General features: G+C 47.7%; 1 non-coding gene across 1 annotated transcript; it reads left to right on the top strand.

Annotated features, from left to right (window-relative positions):
• The first annotated feature begins 15,704 nt into the window (after positions 1 to 15,704).
• Positions 15,705 to 18,919, top strand: LOC120809707 (uncharacterized). Its single transcript, XR_013450780.1, has 5 exons — positions 15,705 to 15,801; positions 16,609 to 17,034; positions 17,189 to 17,356; positions 17,542 to 17,637; positions 18,035 to 18,919. It is a non-coding gene; the product is annotated as an uncharacterized LOC120809707 (transcript).
• The last annotated feature ends 2,632 nt before the right edge of the window (positions 18,920 to 21,551 follow it).

Raw genomic sequence — 21,551 nt, 5'->3', positions numbered from 1 at the left:
GAGTGGGAAGTCTGGTTTTGCACAGTGAAGGACGCGTCGTGTCAGGTGACGCTGCAGTTGTTGTTACGGATGTTGTGTTGAAGTTGTGATCTGCGTCTGACAGATGTGAGACATCCCGAAAGCAGACGACCTACACGCCGCGTGAATTTAAATGCCCCAATAGGAGTGTGTCACCGCTACTCTGACCCCCTAAACGACATCATCTCCTTGGACGGTCGTCGTCATCAATCTTCTTTTCTTCTGGAAGGACAGGCCCACGCATGTGATCGGGACCAGAGCAGAATAAACTGTGAACTGCTCCTGTGGTCAGTTCAGCAATCCACAAGGAAATCATGTTGTCAGTTTCAGGCTGAAGTAAAACCTGAAAACCTCTCACGGACAGAAGGACGGGGGCGGTCTTTAAAAAGCAAAACTTGATATTTGAATCCAAGGAAACCGCAGGTATGTGGTTTTCTCTGCAGAATGTTACCTATTGGAGATTCGTTCGGTCTTAAACTCAAGTCGCTGCAAGACGATTCACGCCCTGAAAGAGAGAAATATAGGCAGCAATTAAGCACGAAGCCGCAGGGTGCGAAAGCACACTACTAGGAAATATGCTAAACAGCTCCCGTGGTCGGATTCCAGCTCCTCTGGGGGGCCGGAGGTGGTCGGAAAGGATGTTGATACCAGACGGAGGCAGACGGACCGACACCTGAGCCAACTGTTCAGGTGTTGTGGTGTGTTTCGCTCTCGTCTGTCACATGGGAGTTTTTCCTCCATGAAACACGGCGGTGGGAGAACTGGCAACGACCTCCCTTTGATTACTAAACTCTTAGGAATTGGTTTTGAGGCTCTGAGCTCCCTGCCGGGTCCTCGGGAAGACAAAGCCTTTGGTGGGCTTTGGGAGATGTTCTCGTGCTATTTGGGGGATGACGGTGGGCTACGGAAACATTAAAGACCAGGCCGGGTTCACTGTTGAGCCAGGCGGTTTTCTTTCAAGTCAGTCCTCCATGTTTCCTGCAGGTTTAGCGTCCTGAGCTGCTTTTCTTCCCCTAAAGCGAGAGGCCGCCCACCTCCGGATGAGTAGAACCGCACAAACGACACTTTTAGCAAAGAGGAGCATCTCGCATGCATGATATTCTTTTTATACTCTCGTCTGCGGCTTGATGCGATGGTGGCAGAAGGTTGGGTTGGATGTTGCATCAGCAGAGGACGGGAAAGAGCAGACGAGGCCTAAAAAAACATACCGGACACGAGTCAGGAAGAACTCCTCAACCTCAAGGCTCAAGCGCATATTTCTGTCCTACGGAATGTGAATTCTTATCTACCATTTCTGTAAACAGAGACTCTAATAAAGGGAAACATGGGATATTCATCATTTCTTATGTTATATAATCGGAACTTCAAAGGAAAATATCACCGTTAATTCCAAGATCCATGAGACTGGAATTCGTCACATTTATGATGCTATTTTAAAGATTATCTTTACTGTTCACTGGGAGTTTTGCTTTAACAGACTCTTTATTGCTCAGTATTCATACATATCTGATCATATTCTCTACACGAGGCTCATCCATCAACGAAGTAACGTAACGTCTTGGGGAAATATTTCGTCGAGGCCCCATTTGTGTCCGTGTGACTACTTTGTAACCCCAACAAAACCATCTGGACAGCTGCATACACATTATGTATTTATGATCATGTGAACCTAAACGCAGCAGTGGCTCCGTTGTTTAACTCGCCATCGCTGAAAAAACAGTTTTTCCAACCGTGAGAGCAGCGTGAAGAGCAGCTAAAGGTCGCTTTTGCAAGGTCGAGGGTCAAAGGGTTGTGTATGTACAGCATCTCGACGCTGATCTACGGCGACCTCTGAGAGGAATGAGCTGTTTGGATTTGCTGCAACGTCCTGAAGAGCAATTTGAAGTGAACATGTGGACGTTTGAAGCTACGTGGCTACGAGGCCACGCAGGAACGAGTCTGCTCGAGAGAAAAACAGAAGCAGAGCCTCTTTCTGGTGACTCACAGTATCGGGTCTTATCTCCACTTCCTTCGTTTCTTCTGGGGGTTTTTTTTTTTCCAGAGTGACCGCAGCACATTATCTGCAGTCAGTGGTTGTTGGCCTCCCGACTCCTCAAACAACACGAGAGCGCTCGGCTCTCGTCAACGCCTTCATTTAGAACCGGCAAGCAAATCAGCAGATGTGTACAGGAGAGAGAAATTGTGTTCATGATCTTTCCGTTTCCTCATTTTTGTCGCGCCAAAGCCTGTCGGCAGCGCTGAGGTGCAGCGTAATGACCTGTTCCCTCGCCGCCGTTGGCTTGAGCGCCTACTCTGTTCCCGAGGTGAACGGAGGACGAACATCTGAGCAGGGAAACGTGGTCTTTTGTGGACGCGTGCAACGCCGGGGCCTTAAGCGCGCCACGCCGCCCGCTGTGTGCTGCTGCTCGTCTGGGGGGGAGATGCGTTGTTGTGACATGCCTCGTCTTCCGTTCCCTTTGGAAAACAAAGACGGTCCCGCTGCCGGATCCAGACAGCATAACTAATTAGTCACAAACACACACACACACAGCATGGCGGCGTGTGCGGGAGGCAGCCTGCACGATATGATGTCACCTCCACAACGGTAATTACCCGTCATAAATCATGTGGCGTGACACCCTGTCACGGAGTGAATGGGTGTCCGATGTGCCAGCCGGGGATGGCTGCGCCGTGCTGCCGGGTGCCACAGTGCCGCCGTGTCACGTGCCACCGTGCCGCCGCGTCACCGTGCCGCCGACCCGAGTGGTTTCACGTTCAGCTCTTCTTCATTGTGCCTCCTGAACGTTACAAAGTGCTCTCGCATGGTTCCCTCGCTATCGTTTAGTAGCAGGCAGCGTGGATCCGACTGGCCGCTTGTGTCTAACGGATTTAAACGTTTTTAAAATGTTCGCTTCATGCCGACTGATTTGATTCCTTCCCTTTTAAAAAGGAAACACAGTAGCAGCAGTTTATTGATTTTTAAATTGTTTTTTAATTGGACAATTCGATTGCAGTCACTAATCTCAGTAATATTCGACTTGACGGTTTGACTTGATTGCTGTCGGATGGAGGTTTTTTTATCACGTCGCACTCAGAGCATCGCCTGCGGCGCCGCGATTAATCACAAAGGTTTGAGACGGTCCTTCACGCGTGTACTCATGGTCTGAGTTCTTTGGTTACTTGTGAACTCTCCGGGGCTCCCATGGCGCTGATGATGACGTTCACGCACCTACATGCACTTTATTCTGTGATGATCTGTTTCTTTTTAGGGTTCAAAAGGCCCCGTGAAGATACAATTTACCTGTTTTTCTTCAGGTTCCAATGAGTAATGAGTAATCTGAAATAAAGTGACAGAAAATAATTGTAATACGTATTGATGCATATTCATGTGGAATCCAATCAAAATGTCAGATGAGAATTAACTAAATCTGAGTGCGTTCTTCATCAAATGCTAAATTAAATCTATTAAATCATGTCCACTAAAAGGTGGATGAGAATGTGACTGGTAGCGTGATTCTGACACGAGGCCCGTCTGCACATCGCTAATGTATCGAATAGCGCGTGCGCTCGTCCTCCTGCGCCCATGAAGGAAAGTGTCCTCGCTTTAATGAACAACAACACCAGGAGTTTTTATTCCCTGTGGACCGGCACCACGCACACACACGCACGCACACGCACACGCACACGCACACACACACACACACACACACACACACACACACACACACACGCACACGCGTGAACAAAACCTGCTGACGGGGCTGAACGGAGCAGCTTCCCTGTCACCGAAGCCCTTGAAGTGTGGAAGCGGTTCCAGCAGTCCTTCCACTTCCCACACCTCCTCCTCCCCTCCTGCAGCCTCCCCCCTCCTCCCCCCCCCCGACTCCCCTTCCGTTCTCACACAAATATTCAATTCATTAACACGACCGCTTCGCCTTCCCTCCAGACGATGCTGCCCGGAGCACGTGTATGAAACGCGTTGAAGCCGGGCCGGGATGATTAATCGCTCTCTTCCCTCCCCCCCAAAACCCCCTGCCTCCCCCTCTCCATCTCTGCCCCGTGTGCCCCCCCCCCCGACACCTTGACTCATGCACATCCCTCTTTTCCTTCGAAGCCACTCCACGAGCTCTCAGGTCTGGTCGCCGTGTCACGGACTCGTCTAGACGCCGATCGGGGTCCAACATCGGCGCGTTCATGAGACGCTTCTTTCTGTCTCCTCGGGATTCGGGCTGCTGTGGTGAAGCAGAAAAGGCTCGTGAAGAAAAACGCCAGCGTGCAAAAACCATCAGTGTGATCGCATGTTTGACGCTTTGTGCTTCCGCGGCATCATTTGGTCCTTCTGCGACGTGTGCGACCATGAAACGTGGCCTCGGGTGCGTCTGTGGTCACTCGGCCCTCCCGGTGGGTCACGTGTAGAAAACAACAAAACAGCCGATTAACAGATTTAAAATAAAAGCGCATCAACCGCCGATGCGATACTGTGACAACGTTCGGCTCAATGCGCAACAGAGTTAAAAGGAGATTATTCTTTGAGAGTCTGAGGTCAAGAAAGGTCACACGTGTCCAAGTCAGTGAGCTCGAACCGTTGATTGTACTCGATTAGAGGAAACGGGTGGAAGTATTTGACCTCTTTACTTATCGCTCTTACCGTCTCATTATTTTGAGATTCTCGGGTTGATATCATTTGGTAGCACATTAGGACACTTTGAAGACACCAACGTGCATGCTGGGATATGACTTTTTCAGTAAGATGCCACGTTTAAATAAATTGTCCAAAATAACTTACTAGAATCATCAAACATTCAAAAGATTCTTGGCTTTTCATTTGTATATAATAATGTTTGCTGAACACCTCTTCATAGGTTATCCGTTGATAATTCCTTTCTTTAAGTATTCTTCTTTAACTGTTGCTCCTGCTGTTGGATATCCGTCGATGAGCCACAGATGTTTTCAGAATAAAAAAGTTCTTGGCAGGACTACGAGTTGTTAATGGAGCCAATTTACTTTAATTCCACATAATAATAAACAGTTTTACAAAAGTATTAATTACGTATGAATGTTAGTTCATGTTTATTGGTACAATAGTCTCCAGTTACACATATATTCACACTAAATGTATCCATGTCGTCATAAATCTGCCAAATTCAAATGCTGCTGAATATCCTTTAGTCTGTTTCTCCTTCCGTACATCTGAACAGCTGGAGAGAAGCAGGCGAGGAGCGAATGGAGTCCTGTTCCTCATGTGCTTCATAGTGGAGTGAAGGATACATATTCCAGATGGAAAGCTCTGCACACAAGGCACAGTGCGAGCGGCAAGGCAGAGAACCACGTAAGTAAAGTCGGGAGGAAGAGCGCACATCCGCAAAAGCTATTTCTCTGTACGGCACGGAGAGGAAGACGGGAATAAAGATAAACGTCCTGTGACATTCTGTGTTTTAAACCGATCCACATGGGCTTTAGCGTCTTAATACAGTTTGATATACAGCAGTACAGCGTCGACTGATGCACGTTGGCCTCTTTCAAATGCTTTAGTGCTTCTGATCAATTCAATCGATGCCATATGTAATGTATCCAGACTAAAGGAGCTTTTCTGTTAATAAAACACCATGAATGCAAGTTCACAATTGGGATTAAGGGAACTCGTGTTGGGCCCAGTGTGTTAAAGATCCAGAGGGAGCAGCTCCTCCTCTATGAACACCAAGGAAGTCCATCGACGGAGGAGGGCGGGGTCGAAGGTCGGGGGGGGGAAGTAGCTTCCTGCGTGAAACCAAGCGAGCGTCGTCTTGTTTTGACCCTCATTTTGTTGCACACAAGTGAGGCTGCGTGTGTCAGTAACACGGCGAACCGACCGTTCCTCTCACTGAAACGTAGAAGCGCCGACGAGGAGGCGCAGAGAAGCGTGCCGAGACATGTGGCTGTTCCCTTTCGTCACGCTGACCCGCCGTGGCCAACACGCGTGTAGAGTTTGACCCGCGAGTCTCCAAAGTTTTCCGGAGCTCCAAACCTCCCGGGAGGAATCGTTGTGGTTCGCTCTCCTCCTCCTACCTTCTACCCGCCGCTGCTCCACCACGCTTTACGGTTCCTTTTCATCTGAAGCTCTGATGAATCGAATTAGAGCTTTCTGCCGTACCGGGGAGGCCGGCGGCGCGGTTTGAGCTTTTCGTTGGTAATGAAATGTGAAGTGGGTGGACTCAGGTTTTGCCGTGCATGTGTGAGAGTTAATGTAAACCAGCTATACTGTAGAGGGGAAATGTGATTTTTGGCAGCCTGAGATGTAGTTTGCAGACTCCCTCTTCTTCTCTCTCACACGCCAGCCGGCGTCAGACGGGTACGAGTGTTTTTGAAGGCCAATGCTGATGTGTTTTGTTCGATATTTAGTCAGTACAGCTACTCTGATGCAGTTGGAAGGTTAATACTTCCACGCTACAAATTATTGTAGACTTAGTTTAACAAGTTTATCCAGAAATAAATATCAAATATGGCCAAAATATACAAACCAAGGTCAGAGATGATCTTGATCTGTGTCTCTTTTTCAGCTAGTTTTTATTCCTTTTATTCCCGTTATCGCTCAACGTAATTACACCTCTGCGAGCGCTTCTGTCATCAATCTTCATGAAGAAGGAGCTGGAACTCCACCAAGCATGTTCATTTTCCTTTTTATTTCCGTTAGTCTTGACTCCATTCATATAAAAACCACAACGTGGAGCAGCGCCGTTATTGGAATGCCGCTCTGTATCGACACACACACAGACGTGTTGGTGGGCCGGGAGCCGCCCTGCTGAGCGCGGGTAATGAGAGGCGCAATGTGGAAGCAAACCAAAAGGTATTTTGGAGCCGGAATAAATGGGCAGCGTCCTGGAACACATTATCCAGTCCTCCACATTGCGTCCGCGCAGAGCATAAAAACGCTGGCTGGCACCGGCTACCCCTCACATTCCCGTGTGATTCAGTTAATTTATAATCAGTTAAAGTTGTCAAACAGGATCAAAATAGACGTTCTAGCGTGTGCGCGATGGGCCGCTTTCTCCTCCTCACTTCCTCCGTTTCTTCCTCTGGTATTTAGCTTTAACCTGCAGTACTTGCAGCTTGTTTAAACTCGGCATTACGGCGTGAGCCGCAGGTGGAGACCACCCTCACAGAGGCACACAAGGACAGACCTACCTGCACACAAACACGTGGACGTATAATGAATATGCACACGCACAAAAGGCACACACACACACACGCTGTGCACGGACGTGGAGGAACACACACCGGGGAGAAAGGATTCCTTGTTCTTTCATGGCAGCGAGGCCTCCCTGGATTGAGATGACATGGCAAGTTTTGCAAATGTCAGAGAGGTTCAACACACACACGCACACACACAGACACACACACAGACACACACAGACCCTGAATGCCAGCAGCTGGCTCATCGCGCGGACCACACGCACTCGCTCGCACACCGCAAACTGAGTCACAATCAAGACGCCTGATCCCTTATCGCACGTTCAGCCTCCGCGCTGCCATACGGGGAGCGCCGTCGGCGGCTGCGTGTGGGATCAACAGGAACACCGGCGGCACCGGCAGTGAGCTCAGGAGACACACCATTAACCTTGAGAGAGAGAGAGAGAGAGACTGGGAGAGACTGGGAGAGAGACGGCGCCCGATGGTTTCAGTCCAGTGGAGGGGAGAGTTGTCACACAATCTCCTCTAACACACTTTTCTCATGGGGCTTTTCTTCCCCTCCTTCGGTTTCACGGCGTGAGGCCTCCCCAACACAATGTGCACCGACGACCGGGTCGTTCCCACTGTGGGAAACACAAACCAGCCCGTACACAACCCGTCCATTTTCCCTCCTCCTGTATTTGTTCATGTCGTCTCCCACTGTCTGCTTCCTCTCGCCTTCCTTTCTCTGGGATCCTGGGGAAAGTCCGGTCTCTCTCTCCCTCTCCCTCCCGGTCTCCCTCCCTCTCTCCCCCTCTCTCTCTCTCTCCCTGCTTGCATTCCTGTACTGAGCCGAAGGAAAAGGGGCCCTTTGCGTTGCGGGAATTCTCTCTTAGTTTCTGTGCGAACGTAAGAAAGCGTTCTGTCCATTTCTAACTGCGGCGTTGAACGTGGTGCCTGAGAGCCGCGTCACAGAATCTAACAATAGACGGTTAAGGGCAGGAAGCTGCAGATATGTTGGGGTTTCGCATTGTGTGTGTGTGTGTGTGTGTGTGTGTGTGTGTGTTGTGCTCAATTGCTTCTGCAGCTGCGAGCCCCTCGCAGGCCCAGTGTAATCAGTACACTTCAGCTGCACGGTTCTCCCGCTCGGATCTAAAGCCATTCGCCGTCCTACTCTCCTTGCTGACTTTTGAGTTAAAGCAACACGCAACATGTGGCGCACAACATGTTTGTTACACATACATTACACAGCTAAGTGAGTGTAACACGACTACAATGAGCTTTAAGCGTTCGTGTAGACGCAGCAGAGGTCAAAGCATCTTGTAGGAATCAGGTTTTAGCATTAAAAGTCAGTGGAATGAGTGTGAATTAGTGTCCAGGTCCCCCCCCCCCCCCCCCCCACCACCACCGCATCACCCGCGGCGTGTTTCCCTTTTGTTGTCATCAGACGGTTAGACAGCAGACAATCCTCCACTCCTCCTGCGCTTCAGTGATTGATATTAAATCTGTTCTGTTTGATCAATAATTAAAGGCGCAGTGCCCAGTGTTCCCGGACTAGACTGAGCATTGTGAATTATTGATTGTTTTTCCTGCTGGTCTGATCAAAGAAAATCAACAACAACAACAACAGCCTTCCCCCGGGTTGGAACGCTACCAGAACTAAATGGAACACACGGGGTTGTTACTTCATCTCTGTAACAGTGCTCCTTGATCAGGGCTTTTTGTTGCAATGGTCCAAGTCTCTGTTGAGGAAGAACCCGGAGAGACGGCGAGGGGGGGGGAGACCAGTTAAAATCAAGGTCGATTGGATTCAAACCTGCCGCGTCGGTGCCAATGTCGGCCCGCCGTGTACAAACAATTGAGTGTTGTCCCGCGTGGACGATGTGCTTCTGGACTCGGTGATCAAAGTCAGACGATAAAATGAACACTTGCTCGCGGGCTTTTGTTTTCTCTCTCGTCCGAATGCAGGAAGTTGTGCTTCCTGGTCGCGTTATTTAGCGTCGCGGCCGCCTTCAGACATCCGGATTGCTCTTCACAATCACAAGTTTGACATTTGTCGCTCTCTTGATAAAAATGTATGTACGAAAAGCTCTGACATCAGTCGACTGTGAAGCTACGACAGAAGCCAGTTAGCTTAGCTTAGCACGAAGACTCTAAACGGTTGGACCTCTGGTCTTCTTCCTCTGCTGTACATCATTTTATCATGTTTTCTAGGGACAGTTGTGTCACGCGTGTGTGTAAAAGTAGAGCTAGCTGCGATGCTACCAAGCGTTTACGCCCACTGGCAGATATTTATTTCTCCGGCCGCAAAGAAAATGTCCGCTATGTGAACGTAGCGGACGTAGCGGAACGTAGCGGACGGAAAAAGGGAATCATCTTAGCTCATCTTAGCTCTTTATGCTTCACAGCGGTTCAAACGCGCGAGATACGGTGTGTCAATGCGTGTTAACCGGACAGAGACGTTTCATCAGTTTCCCGCCCTTATGCTAAGCTAAGTGGCTACTTCGTATTGAACAGATAGATTCTTCTCGGTTCCCTCTCGGCAGAAAGGCACATTAGCATGTTTTGATTAGTTAGTATTTCACACCGAATCTAGCTGGTTGTATCGTGACGTAAAGTATTTTTCCTTCACAGTAAATAACCTGTAAATAAGCAGAAGGGAATTATGACGGTGACGCCATCATTTTGACCATGAGCAGCATTCTGTGTGTGTGTGTGTGTAAAACTCAGACAGCAGCAGTCAAAACAGGAAAGACCTCACCAGCCAGCTGCCTTTGTCCGTCAACCCCGCTCACCTCTGGCTGAGGTTAATCTTATGAGTGGATGTGTGTGTGTGTGTGTGTGTGTGTGTGTGTGTGTGTGTGTGAGGCATTAACACCTGGCTGTCTTGTCCAGTCATTAATAGAGTGGCGGAATGGGGCTGACGCTGTCTGTAGCGAGAGGGACATTGTGTTAGAGACAATGATAACACCATTACGCTGTGGGAAACCACACACACACACACACACACACACACACTCTCTCTCTCCGGGGCCGATTCATTCATGCAGGAAATGCAGAAATATACGAAAAGAATCCGCACATTTCCACACACACATCGCAGCCGTTGCACAACATTTCCTTTGTTCACACAGTGCACCAGGAATTGGTTTATTCGATGATAGGCACGCAGAGCAATGGGATGTATCACGGCCTAATGTGGCTAATTCAATAAGTTAATTCTGAATCCGGAGCCTGTATATTTATATCCGCGCTGCCTTCTGGCACATTTTCATTTCATGTGGCGGCTCTCCAGATCTCATGCCTTGTTTTCAACTTTTGCCAAAAACCTCCAAACCACCTTCCACTTTTCTAATTCCCTCTCTCCTCGGTTACACACACACACGCACACACACACACACGCACACACACACATGCCTGCACACAGACCCATGCTGAGCCTTGGCTGAGGTAATTAGATACAGTCTGTCTAACTGTCAGACATCAACCGGTACCAGACACCAGACTCCAGCCCCATTGGCTAATCCTCCAGACGCCGCTACGCATTTCGATTGGCCCGCCCGCTCCCTCCGCCGCTCTGACTCCGACCCAGTAAACTGGCGTCTGAACCAAATCCCCGCATTTCCATTGGCTGTCTCCGAGACACATGACCGGTGTCTCAAAGACGCTGTGCGGCTGCTCCCATGCGGAGGATGCAGTTATCCTCCGTGCAGTGAAAAACAACACCATTCATCAACTCTGTCTCTCTCTGCGCGTCTCCCCCCCTCCCCCCCCCTCTCCCCCCTGTGTTCAGGCTGTGTGGTTTTCTTTCTGTCTTTGTCCCTCTGAAGCGTTTTGAATCCACTCCAAGTCCTCTAGATGTCCGGTTCAAACCCAATAACCTCTCGGGCTATTTATTAGCTCAAGTTGACTCCACCCGATCCGGCGCTGGCGTGGAATAATCCCGTGGGGGGGGGGGTCATTTATCTGGATTGCCTCTCCCATACGGTCTCCAGCTTTTTTGACGGGGAGCTCTTATTATCTTTTGCCTCCTATTTCCACCCACGGTAGTCTCTCACACCCCCGTCAGGCGACGGCGCTGAGCCGGATGGGCCCGGTCACGGAGCCGCGTGCGTTCATCCAGCTCGCTCGTCTGGCTCTCGCTGTGTGCGATGGTGCGGGACCCGGTTTCCCTCATCGGGTTCGCGTCGTCACATCCCGACAACAAACGGTGGGAAGGATGTCTGAGTTGGTGCTTTGTTTTTCTCCACCCTGACCTTGTTTTTCCCAGTTCTCGTGGTATTGGGACTTTAGTTGCTAGTTGGACTTTCCCAAACCTTCACAAAGCGGAGCCCTGCTTAAATGACGGGTCCGACAAAGCGCCACCATGTGACGGGGACGGACGAGGATGTGACGCGCCGCTCGCCATTGATCCGATCCGTGTTTTGGCATCTGAGCGCTTGCTGTCACCACGTCTGGGTTCATGGAAGCGAGGCCGGCTGGATGACGTCCCCCCCCCGGGGGGGGGGACACACGTCCCCCTATCAATGTTTGCAGGCTGGACGACACATGAAGTGCTCCGCTCATAAAGCGCACAATGAAAGTTACCAGCTTTTAAAGATAAAACAATCATCTGAGTGTCTCTGGAACAATGTGCAAAATGTTCATACACAGAAATGTACACTTTGGTTCAGCTGCTTTAAACACTCAAAGATAAATCTAGTTCTTTTGAGCAGCTCTGTTAGAAAAACTGTAATTTTACAGTGCAGCCAATCTGATTCAAGTGGAAAAGGAAATAAAGAACCTACATATTAATCCGCTTCAGATGCAGATGCCAGAACACACTGATGTACGAGGGTCAATCGACTTCATGGTGCCCTCGTCCACGTGCTCGCACTCAATCAGGCTTGTGCACGCGATTGGTAACACGCAAAATAGTCTGATCACATTTTCTTTTTTTAAGTAAATTGCCATGATGGAGATTTTCTCGCACGTTCAAACCCGGCACTTCATCTCGCGAGCTGCACATTTACTCACGAGTGTGTGTTGAGAGAGCGGCGCGGGGATCCTTGTGGACCTCCTGACAGGGTTCCTCAGCCGGTCTGGAATGTCAAGCGACAGACACGGTGAAAACCACCTCAGCGGCGTCAAACTTTGACATTTAAACGACAAAAATGAACGTGTGTTTGCTGAGGAATTGACGTGAATTTTCTCTCATTTTGGTTGCGTTCGTTCTTTGGCAATGACAGCAGTGTGAACTCCTCGTACTCACGTGTCACGTGTCATCACTGGCGTGACGCAGAAGCCTCCGGGCTCACGGGAACATCTCGTAACGTCATTCCACTAGCTGTGTGGGCCCCCGATTTCATGCTTTCTGCCTTTTACACCCAAATAACGCGCAAATCCCCCCCCCCCCCCCCGGGAACATGAGTCACCAACATGGATGTGGCAACAGCACACATGTCATCCACCGTATGCATTGCAATGCCCCTCCGGGCCAATCAGTACGTCGCCTCGGGTTGACCCGGAGTCGTATGCGGCCCTTTCGGGCCGATTAGCATATAGAAGAAAAGCCTTGATTGCCGTGCAGCAATGCATCATGGTCCGTTGCAGATATCGTATGACAGATGGATGAGAAAGCGAGTGGAGGGAGAAGACAAACCCCCCGTAGGAGTGATTCACCGCCTCAGCCCCACATAATTTAATTGGTCAGGAACGCGTCATACTTGTGTTTATCGGGGTATTTTCCATTATTTTACTTATTTTACTTATTGGAATCAAACCAGTCTTTCTTTTCTCACTTTGCTCTTGTGTGACAGTAAAATCAGATTTTCTCTTGGGGAACATCACCGCAGAACCTGAACTTTTTGTTTTCTCGTAACTTTTTGTTTTCTGGAGAGCCTTTTCTGCAGCTTTGCACATTTTCCGTGACCCCAGACGAGCGCATCAGCTAAACACTCAAATGCGAACGGAAAACGACAAGATGAAGAAGAAACAGCAGAGCATCTCTGAAGGCTTTCCGTCCGCCGTGATCTCACCACATAAACCGTCCTGGGATTCTGCTTGAAGCTGAAGCACACGCCTCCGACTCCTCGCTGACACCTCGGGGTCGATCTAACAGAAGAGATGCTTTAGACTCGTGCGCACAATGAGAGTGCAGATTAGGCCATGAGAGATTAGAGAATCAGCAGAATTATAAAGCTGATACGGCGTTTTTTTTCAGACCAAAGGAGGAAAACGGGCGAATCTCTGACCAGACGCCTTCAACACATCTGTCAGGGGAGGATTTACACCCACGGGGCTGTCTGGGCAGAACGGACGTGTGTGCGTGTGCGTGTGTGTGTCCGTGCGTGTGCGCGTGTGCGTGTTGTGCGTGTCAGTCAGCTTCAGCGTGTGGCTGCCAGCATCGTTCTGGAAGCATGACGGCTTCTTTAACCGGCAGCCGGGCTGATGATTAAGTGACACACGAGCTCATTAACTTCCCTCCGTCGTCCATCCAGTAAACATGAACCACAAGCAGAGAGCAGGAAGTCCTGTGCGGGAGGGCGGGGGTGAGGAGGGGGTGAGGAGGGGGGGGGGGTATTTGTTGACGGTGAATGATTGCGCCTGCGTGTGTCCACTATTCCTTTTCTTTTCTCTCTCTGAGGTTTCCTCTGTGTTCCTTTGCTTCTTTCCTCCTTTTCTTCTCCCCTCCTCCCCCTTTCCTCCCTTAACATCTGTCCCGTTGGCTCGTGACCATTTCTGTCCCTTCTCTCACTTGTTTGCCTCCTCATACTTCCTCTCTCCCCCTCTCTTTCTCTTCTCCTCTCCCTCCTCTCCCCCTCTCTTTCTGCCCCCGTCTTTCCTTTCTGTTGCCTCCCCGTCCTCTTCTCTCTCTCCAATTTCTGTTCCTGTGGCCCCGTTTTCCCTCCCCTCTCATTTCCTCCCCTCTTTTCTCATTTCCTCCCCTCTTCTCTCCCCCCTGTAACAGCTCACGGAGGCATGCCTGACTCCCGGCCACCCTCGTTAACCTTATCGTTTCGCTGACCCCCCCATCCCCCCTTACCTGGACGGCGCTGCCCTCTCACCGCTGTGAGTCTGAGGGGTTGTGTCAATACATACACACTGGGGCATTAAGCTGGAGCCGGGAGGGAGGGAGGGAGGGAGGATGCGCGGTACATCTATAGAGCAGCCGAGGCAGCGAGGGAGGAGAGTGTGGAGGGCGGTGAACGCATCCAGGTGGATCTGAACTCTCCTTTCCTTCCGACGTGCATTATGAAAGCGGCGATTAGCCCCAAGGGAAACACGTATTCATCAACAAACCCACGGAGCTCTTGTCTTGCGGGTGGCGAGACGTTTCCTCCTTCGCCTCCTTCATTCTGTGTCGCAAATGTGTTTTCTGATTAATGTTTTGCGGTTTCGGACCTTCAGAAAGGGTCGCGTGTTTGGACCCGAGGATCTCATTCAGTAGTGCCCACATACGAGCTGTTACAGAGGGAGGCCTGCTAGCCTTTTTCGTACAGTCAGCACCTCCTTCCTCCTCTAGACCCCCCCCCGCCCCCCCGGGTTTGGACGAGGACATTGGTGGTAATGAGCAGTTGGGATTCCGCCTAGAAATGCATTGGTTGTCTCTCCGTCCTCCATAGTGAGCGGGCTATTTAAAGGGGTCGCTTTCATCGTAATGATCTGCGAGAGATCCCACTGTGCTTCACACATTGTTATGGTGATGACGGGGGGTGGGGGAGGGAGGGAGGGAGGGAGGGAGGACTGACTCACAGCGGCTCCTCATCTCCATCAACACTGTAAACCCGAACGTCCAAAGTAATTAAATAGATTAAGTAGTGTATACTCAAATTTTTGAAAAAGTTCTACTAACTTAATTATGTCATGTTGGTGTAACATGTTCTTCTTTTTGAGTAATTTTAACTAATACCTTTTGATTTAATGGAACTATTTAACAATAACTTAAAAATATAACTTACGTACAACTTAATAGAATTAAGAAATGTCATACTAAGAATGATAAAGTCCTGTTATTTCTATTTTTTCAAATACGGATGATTTAAAAATAAACCTAATGTATATAGCACATGCTAAAATACAATCAAATCTCACAAAGTGCTTCACCAAATAATTAACATCGATCATTAAAAAATACATTTCAATCATAGCTTATTAAAACAGTAACAATTTGATTGCGGCAAATGGTCTGAAATGCATTAGACATTAATGGAAGACAAAATGTATTCATTTTTATTGTCATCAGTTTAATGTAGCCTATATATTCATTTTGCTTGCGGGGATCATTTTAAAGCTCAAACTGACTTCCTACACTAGTCCATGTTCTCTCTAGTTAAGCTCGTTTTAAATTCTGAGCAGTGAGCCCGCTGTAAAATGTGCTTTTACTTGTTTGTTATTTTAGGATATTATTCTGTCAGTATAACAAAGTATTCAAGTTGTCATGATAACACAACATTACTAGTTAGTAACATATCTACGACAAATAAAACGCTAATCTGAAAATTAATTCAATTGAATTAACACGCTAGTAGTGTATTTTAAGTCAACTTGATTAAGGAAGTAGTCGCGACCGTTATCAAAGTGCATTATGGGGTTGGCGGGCGAAGTTGACTTCCTTTCCGTCCTTGAGCCTTTTCGGACCAGGCTTCGGTAGCATCATCGGCTCAGACTGGTTTCAAGGTGAGTGAAATCATAGGTGTTTATATATATAAGTTGATATATGTAATGTGTGAAGTTAAATTATGTTACAATCAGCCAGTTGCCAATCCTCAAACGTAAAACAATTTAATTTAAATAATTTTCCAGACTTTGTCGTACGAGTGACATTACTAACGTTAGTTACTTCTGCTCCATTCACTGGGACTTAGTCTTCTCTGCCTGTGTGTGTCTCTACTTCAGCGGTTGCTGGTTTGAACTCGCCAACGTGTGCGCTAACGTACGTGCTAACGCACTTTAGCTAACGAACATACTACGCTAACTAACGTTACTTGATTGTGCATCTCGGACCAGCCGAGGAGCACGGGGATAGTATTCCACTAGCTAGCTAGCTTGTTCAACTGAGAAAAGGGCGGCTAACGAACCTAGGCTAGCTAACATAAGTTAACGGTGCGTGCTTGAAACCGCGATTGTCTTTTCAGTCAAACAATCTAGCTAGCTAGTTAAAAAAAACGGCCTCCCGTGCTTCTCGGCTGGTCCAGGAACAGCGCCAGGTGTTTCTGCATCGAGCTTGTCGTGACTCGCAGTTCTGTGGCATTTCTATTAATTTTTTGCAAGTCATTCTGTTCATTCATTTTTGTGTAAAGCTGGAACTTTCCATCTATAAACGTTGTATAAAACTAATTGAAAACATGTCATTTTAAGGCAGTGTTAGCTGTAGTCATTGACCATGTTTTGGTAAGCTACTAGTAACTAACTTGTTGTTATATTCCGTTTTTAAAGTTTTAGATGGTGGTCTGAACTTTGTCATTTCTTTTCTTTGCCTTTTAGGTTGCTGGTTCCAAAATGATCTGGAAGTGTAAGTTGTGCGCAGCTTCTTTCACCTCCAGAATACAGTTATTTAGACACTATAGGCTGCAACAAGATGAGACGGGCTGGATGTCAGGAGGTCAATGTTAATGCTGGAAAAAGAAGTAGAAGTAATCCTGAAAATGAATCTTCACATTCCAACATTAAAAGACCCAAGCGAGCCGAAGTCAACTTCCTACCCAACTTTCCCCAAGGAAAGGATCCTTCAATCCTTGAGCAGTTGAGGCAGACAATTGTTAAAGAAGTCACGAAGACTAAGAAGAGCCTGCCCTGATTAGAAAGATGATGGAGACCACATTTCCCCTACGCCGACAGACTATAGTGATGTCCTGCCCACCAGTGAACGAGCTCATGAACCTCTGGCCTGCTCTCAAAATAGAGAATGAGGTAATATGGATCAGCTTTCTTAAGTGAAAATTATTGTGATTCTTACTTATTTGGCCCCTATTTTCTGCTTTATGAATGTGTGCTAGAGTCTTCAAATGTTACAGTTTTTGTATAAGTGTTGCTGTATTCTCATCCTACTGTTATTTCAATGTAGTTGTATGCAGAGTTCCAGCGGATTACGAATCAGAACCTCTCCAACACATTCTATGCTGAGCTTGACCGCCATCTTCCTCGACTGATGACCTTATTTAGACAGAAGGCATCAAAAACTGGGAAGACAGCAGATGCTCTAGTTGAAATTTTAAAAATCTACGATGAACAGGTAAATAAATTATTACACACTTCATAGGTTCAATGACTTATGAGTTTTGTGTATTTTGCAATGAGTCCACTTTGTGTTTGCCATTTGTTTGATTGCATTAATAATGTGAATAGATTATTTGTGGACATATGTTCTGTTTGGACTGTTTAAAATCAGTAGGTACAATTCTGTTTTTATCTGAATAGGAAATCCATGACATCCACACCAAGCGCACTACTGTTCTCCACGCCCTTCCTGTATATCTGTGCGAGGATGCTTCTGGATTTTTCAGAACCTGCACAGTGAGTCTCCTTAAGTCACTAACAAAGTTTATCAAAAATACTATTATCTTTTAGGACTTCTTTGTTTAGTACAGTTTGTGTATGATGTTTTCTTTCTCTTCACTACAAAGGAACTGTATTGGCAAGTGATAAGATGTTCAGTAAAACCGCTTCCTGTAAATGTCCTTTTAACTTGGTTTCAGTCTCTCACACCACTTAGATTGTCTGGTAATTTGGCAGATTTGTGTGTGCACAATATGGATCTTATGCTTTTCACCTCTTGAAATAAGACCCAGATCTCCCTTGTAAAAGGGGTATAGGTCGTCAATGGGACTTGGTTAAAGGAAGATACATTATATGTAATCTGTTCTGTTCCATGTGTTAGTTTGTGATTAGTATATCTTTTTCATTCATTCAGGACAAGTATGATGAGCCAGAGCTTGACGGTGTTGCAGTGGGCCTCCTTACTGTCATCAGTGACCATGACACAAGTCCAGTTCACTACAACCCTGTGAGAATCTCTGTCATCATTGAAAGTGATGGTCAGCCTCCCCCGACTTGGCGATGCCTTCCTGGTAATCTTTGGACTGATCTATGCACTACACCTCAGCACTGACCAACACTTTTGAATTCACTGAAAAGATTCTACTTGGTCTAGAAAGTGGTAAACTGTCACCCAAGTTGCAGACCCTCAAGAATGACTTGATGCAGAAACTCATCTGAAAGAAGGCTGCAGGGAAAGCTTTATAAAAGGCTAGTTCAAAGTTTAAGGGGAAATGTTCTATAGAGTTTTTGTAATTTCATCCAAATTGCTGCCCTGTTGCCTTATGCATGCATTTTGCATGTAATCTTGTCGCGCAAATAATTTGCGTCACGTTTGGTGTGACCACGGCATTACTCAGGAATTAGCCAAAAGCACAGTTTTCTTTTTTAGCTGTAACGAAAAATAATTTAATTTTGGTATTATTTATTTGTTTTGATTACTTTGATTACAATTTATTTGAGCTCTTTATATTGAACAGACCAGTGCATATGTCTCGGTTGATTTTATAAATTTTGATTTATTTTTCTATTTCATTTTAATACCGCTGTGTGCTAAAAGGGAGTGGGTAAGAAAATACGGTTCAATAGCAAGTGTTCATGAGTTTGTGGAACTCAATGTATTTGAGGCAATCGATTGCCTCAAAAATATTAAGTTTCGAGTGACATGTTTTTAAGTAAACACATGCAACATTTTTGACTAATGTGTACTTAAAACAATGACAACACAAACTAATAAAAATTGAGTTTGGTTAACATGAAATGGTGTGGTTGTGTACTTATTCTTTTAAGTTCTGTGAACTTATTCGTATTAGTTTGAAAACTGGACATTTTAAGTAATAATAACTGAAAATAATTGAGTTGCCTTAACAGAAAACTGTAAGTCATATTAACTGCAAATATTTGAGTTGAGCTAAATGGAACACTTTAATTAAACTGTTATCAAAAGGTACAAGTATCAAGTAATCCAACCTTTTAAGTTCTGGAAAATGTTGACTTTTAAGTTGATCAACTCAAAAAAATTGAGGCAATCGATTGCCTCAATTTTTTTGAGTTCTGGTAACTTATTCGGGTTTACAGTGAAGGTGAGAAGTTGCTGTCGTTGAGCTAAAACCCTCAATGAGTAAGATGCAAAGGATGGCGATGATGTCTGAACCACCACTAGGTCTCCTCCCTCCCCTCCAGCGGCCCACAAAGACCACATGTCCACAGTCAGACGGAGGGACGAATGTCAGTGTGTCACGTATGTGCCGCTCATGTAAATGAGTCCATAATGTATTCAGATCGGCCCTTTGTCTCCGTGTTTGAAGCTCCTATAGGTGATTCTTGCCGGGGGGCAGAACAATCATTCAATGTGTTAATGGGTCGCACGCTGGGCTCGTTAGCTGTGCGCAGCCCTCATTAACATACAAATTCAATTAACTTTCACGGAAAAAAAAAAAAAAAAGGAAAAAGGGAGGACGAACGCAAACAAATCTTTTGTGTGACGTCGCCTCTTCCAGCGTTTTGTCTTCATCTTGGTCCCAGTGAGCGGAGGAGAACCTTCTCTGTTTGGGGCTTTCGGACGAACGCTTCGTGCTTCGGCGGGAACGACAAGGCCACGCCCCCCCTTTGCACTGGAGGAGACCGTCAGGTGTCTGTCCCCCCCCGGTGGCGGCGTGGCGGCCGTGGTGGGCGTCGCAGGTGACTAACGAGTCCTCAGCGTGTTGATTGAAAGTGGCGTGCAGTCAGAACGCTCGCGGGCCGAAGGGCCAAAGCTCTTTGGTAATTAGTGGCCTGCATCGTGTCAGAGGACGGAGCGCCGATCGCCGACGACATTAAAGGGCCGATGAGATAAGAGGCGGGTGTGCTCGTGTGCGCTTCTCGCAATGCACGACTTCGATTCACACGTTTGCATATTCGACAGTTAACCAAATTGATTTCCTGCGTCTGTCGAGCGGCAGCATCAGATCAGTCGGTTTTCCCAAAGATTTTCAACCGCGCGTCCGTCCGCATATCAAACGGGTCCGGGGATGCCAGCGCCTCATTTGCATACCATTAATTAGACATTCATATTAAACGGCTGATTAGCATACAAAGCGCTCCGTGTTTTGTCACGGAGAAAGCTATAGCGGCAATAACCTCTCCTTTCATATCACGAGCTTTTGCTATCTATGCAAATGTGAGTAGTTTGTGTTGGTTTTAATCAGTCGGCGAGTGCGTTTGCGCAGCAGCTCACCAAAGCTGCCTAAAGAAAGAGGAACTAATGGTTGTTGTGAAAGAAAAGAGACTAATGATGCTTTTTGGGGGTTTCTAGTTCTCTGATAATGAATCTCAGAAAAGGTGCAACCGCCAACCAAGCACCAAGCAACTTTTCTTACCACGTCGTCACAGATTTGAACCCAAAGGATAAACCCACCTCCGTGAACCACTTATCGGTGTTCAAAGTTTCAATAATTCCAATAAAAATTTGAACCGAGGCACAAAAGTTAGAACAGAGTCCTCAGAATCGGACTCTCCGGCTCTCTGCTCGTTAATATCAAACCGCTTCGGGGCAAAGTTCACCAGAGTGAATCAGGAGTTACTTTGGCGCGTGACCAAAGTCCATCAAGTCCATCGGTTGCGTTGATTCCAATTGATTCCAATGTGAAGACGCTGACCAGCCGCTATGGATGATCACGGCCCTGATGATGAAGGTCAGAGGTCATCCTGCCTTATGAACCACGGCGTCGCTCCCATCAACCGTGGAACCAAGACCTCTGCCGCAGTGGGGCGAATGGCAATGGCCTGCAAAAGGAAGAAAAAAGGAGCAGTATAAATAAAGAAAGACAGCGAGGGAGGTGGGGGAGGTGGAGGGGGGGAGGGGGTGGAAGGCAACGGAAAGAAGAATGAGGTAAGTCCTGTGGGAGAGGTCTGCACCGACCTGCTTAACCCCTCCAACCTCCTCCGTCGCTCCTCCTTCCAGGGCGAGACGACGAAGAGGAGAGATTAAGCAAGAGGAACTCAAAGGGGGGGGGGGGGGGGGGGTGTGACATCAGCGGTGACATCAGGTGGGAGAGAGGTCAGGGGTCACACAGATGCTACTTTGTTTTCCAGAGGTCGATGCCTTTGTAATTTATCGGCGCCGATGACCCGATAGGCGAAGGAGCTCTGCGTCGTTTGCGTTGACTTGTGATCGGGGGGGTTCTTGGGGAATTCTGCACCCCCCCCCCCTCCAGGGGTGAGGCAATTTTTAGATGATCTTTAGCCCTCCCGTCACTCCCCTTTGCTCCGGCTGAGCTTAAACACTCCCGGGCCTCTCGAGTCCCATGGCGTGTGTGCTTTTTGGGGATGGAGTCGGGCCGTCTGTAAACTGTGTCTGACCTTGTGTGTCTGGATACGCACACGCACACATGAGTGGTCCCGTACACACTGCT

The sequence above is a fragment of the Gasterosteus aculeatus genome, chromosome 10, assembly GCF_964276395.1.
Source record: "Gasterosteus aculeatus chromosome 10, fGasAcu3.hap1.1, whole genome shotgun sequence".
In the NCBI taxonomy this organism is placed as follows: Eukaryota; Metazoa; Chordata; class Actinopteri; order Perciformes; family Gasterosteidae; genus Gasterosteus; species Gasterosteus aculeatus.
This window is presented reverse-complemented; position numbering and strand designations above follow the sequence as displayed.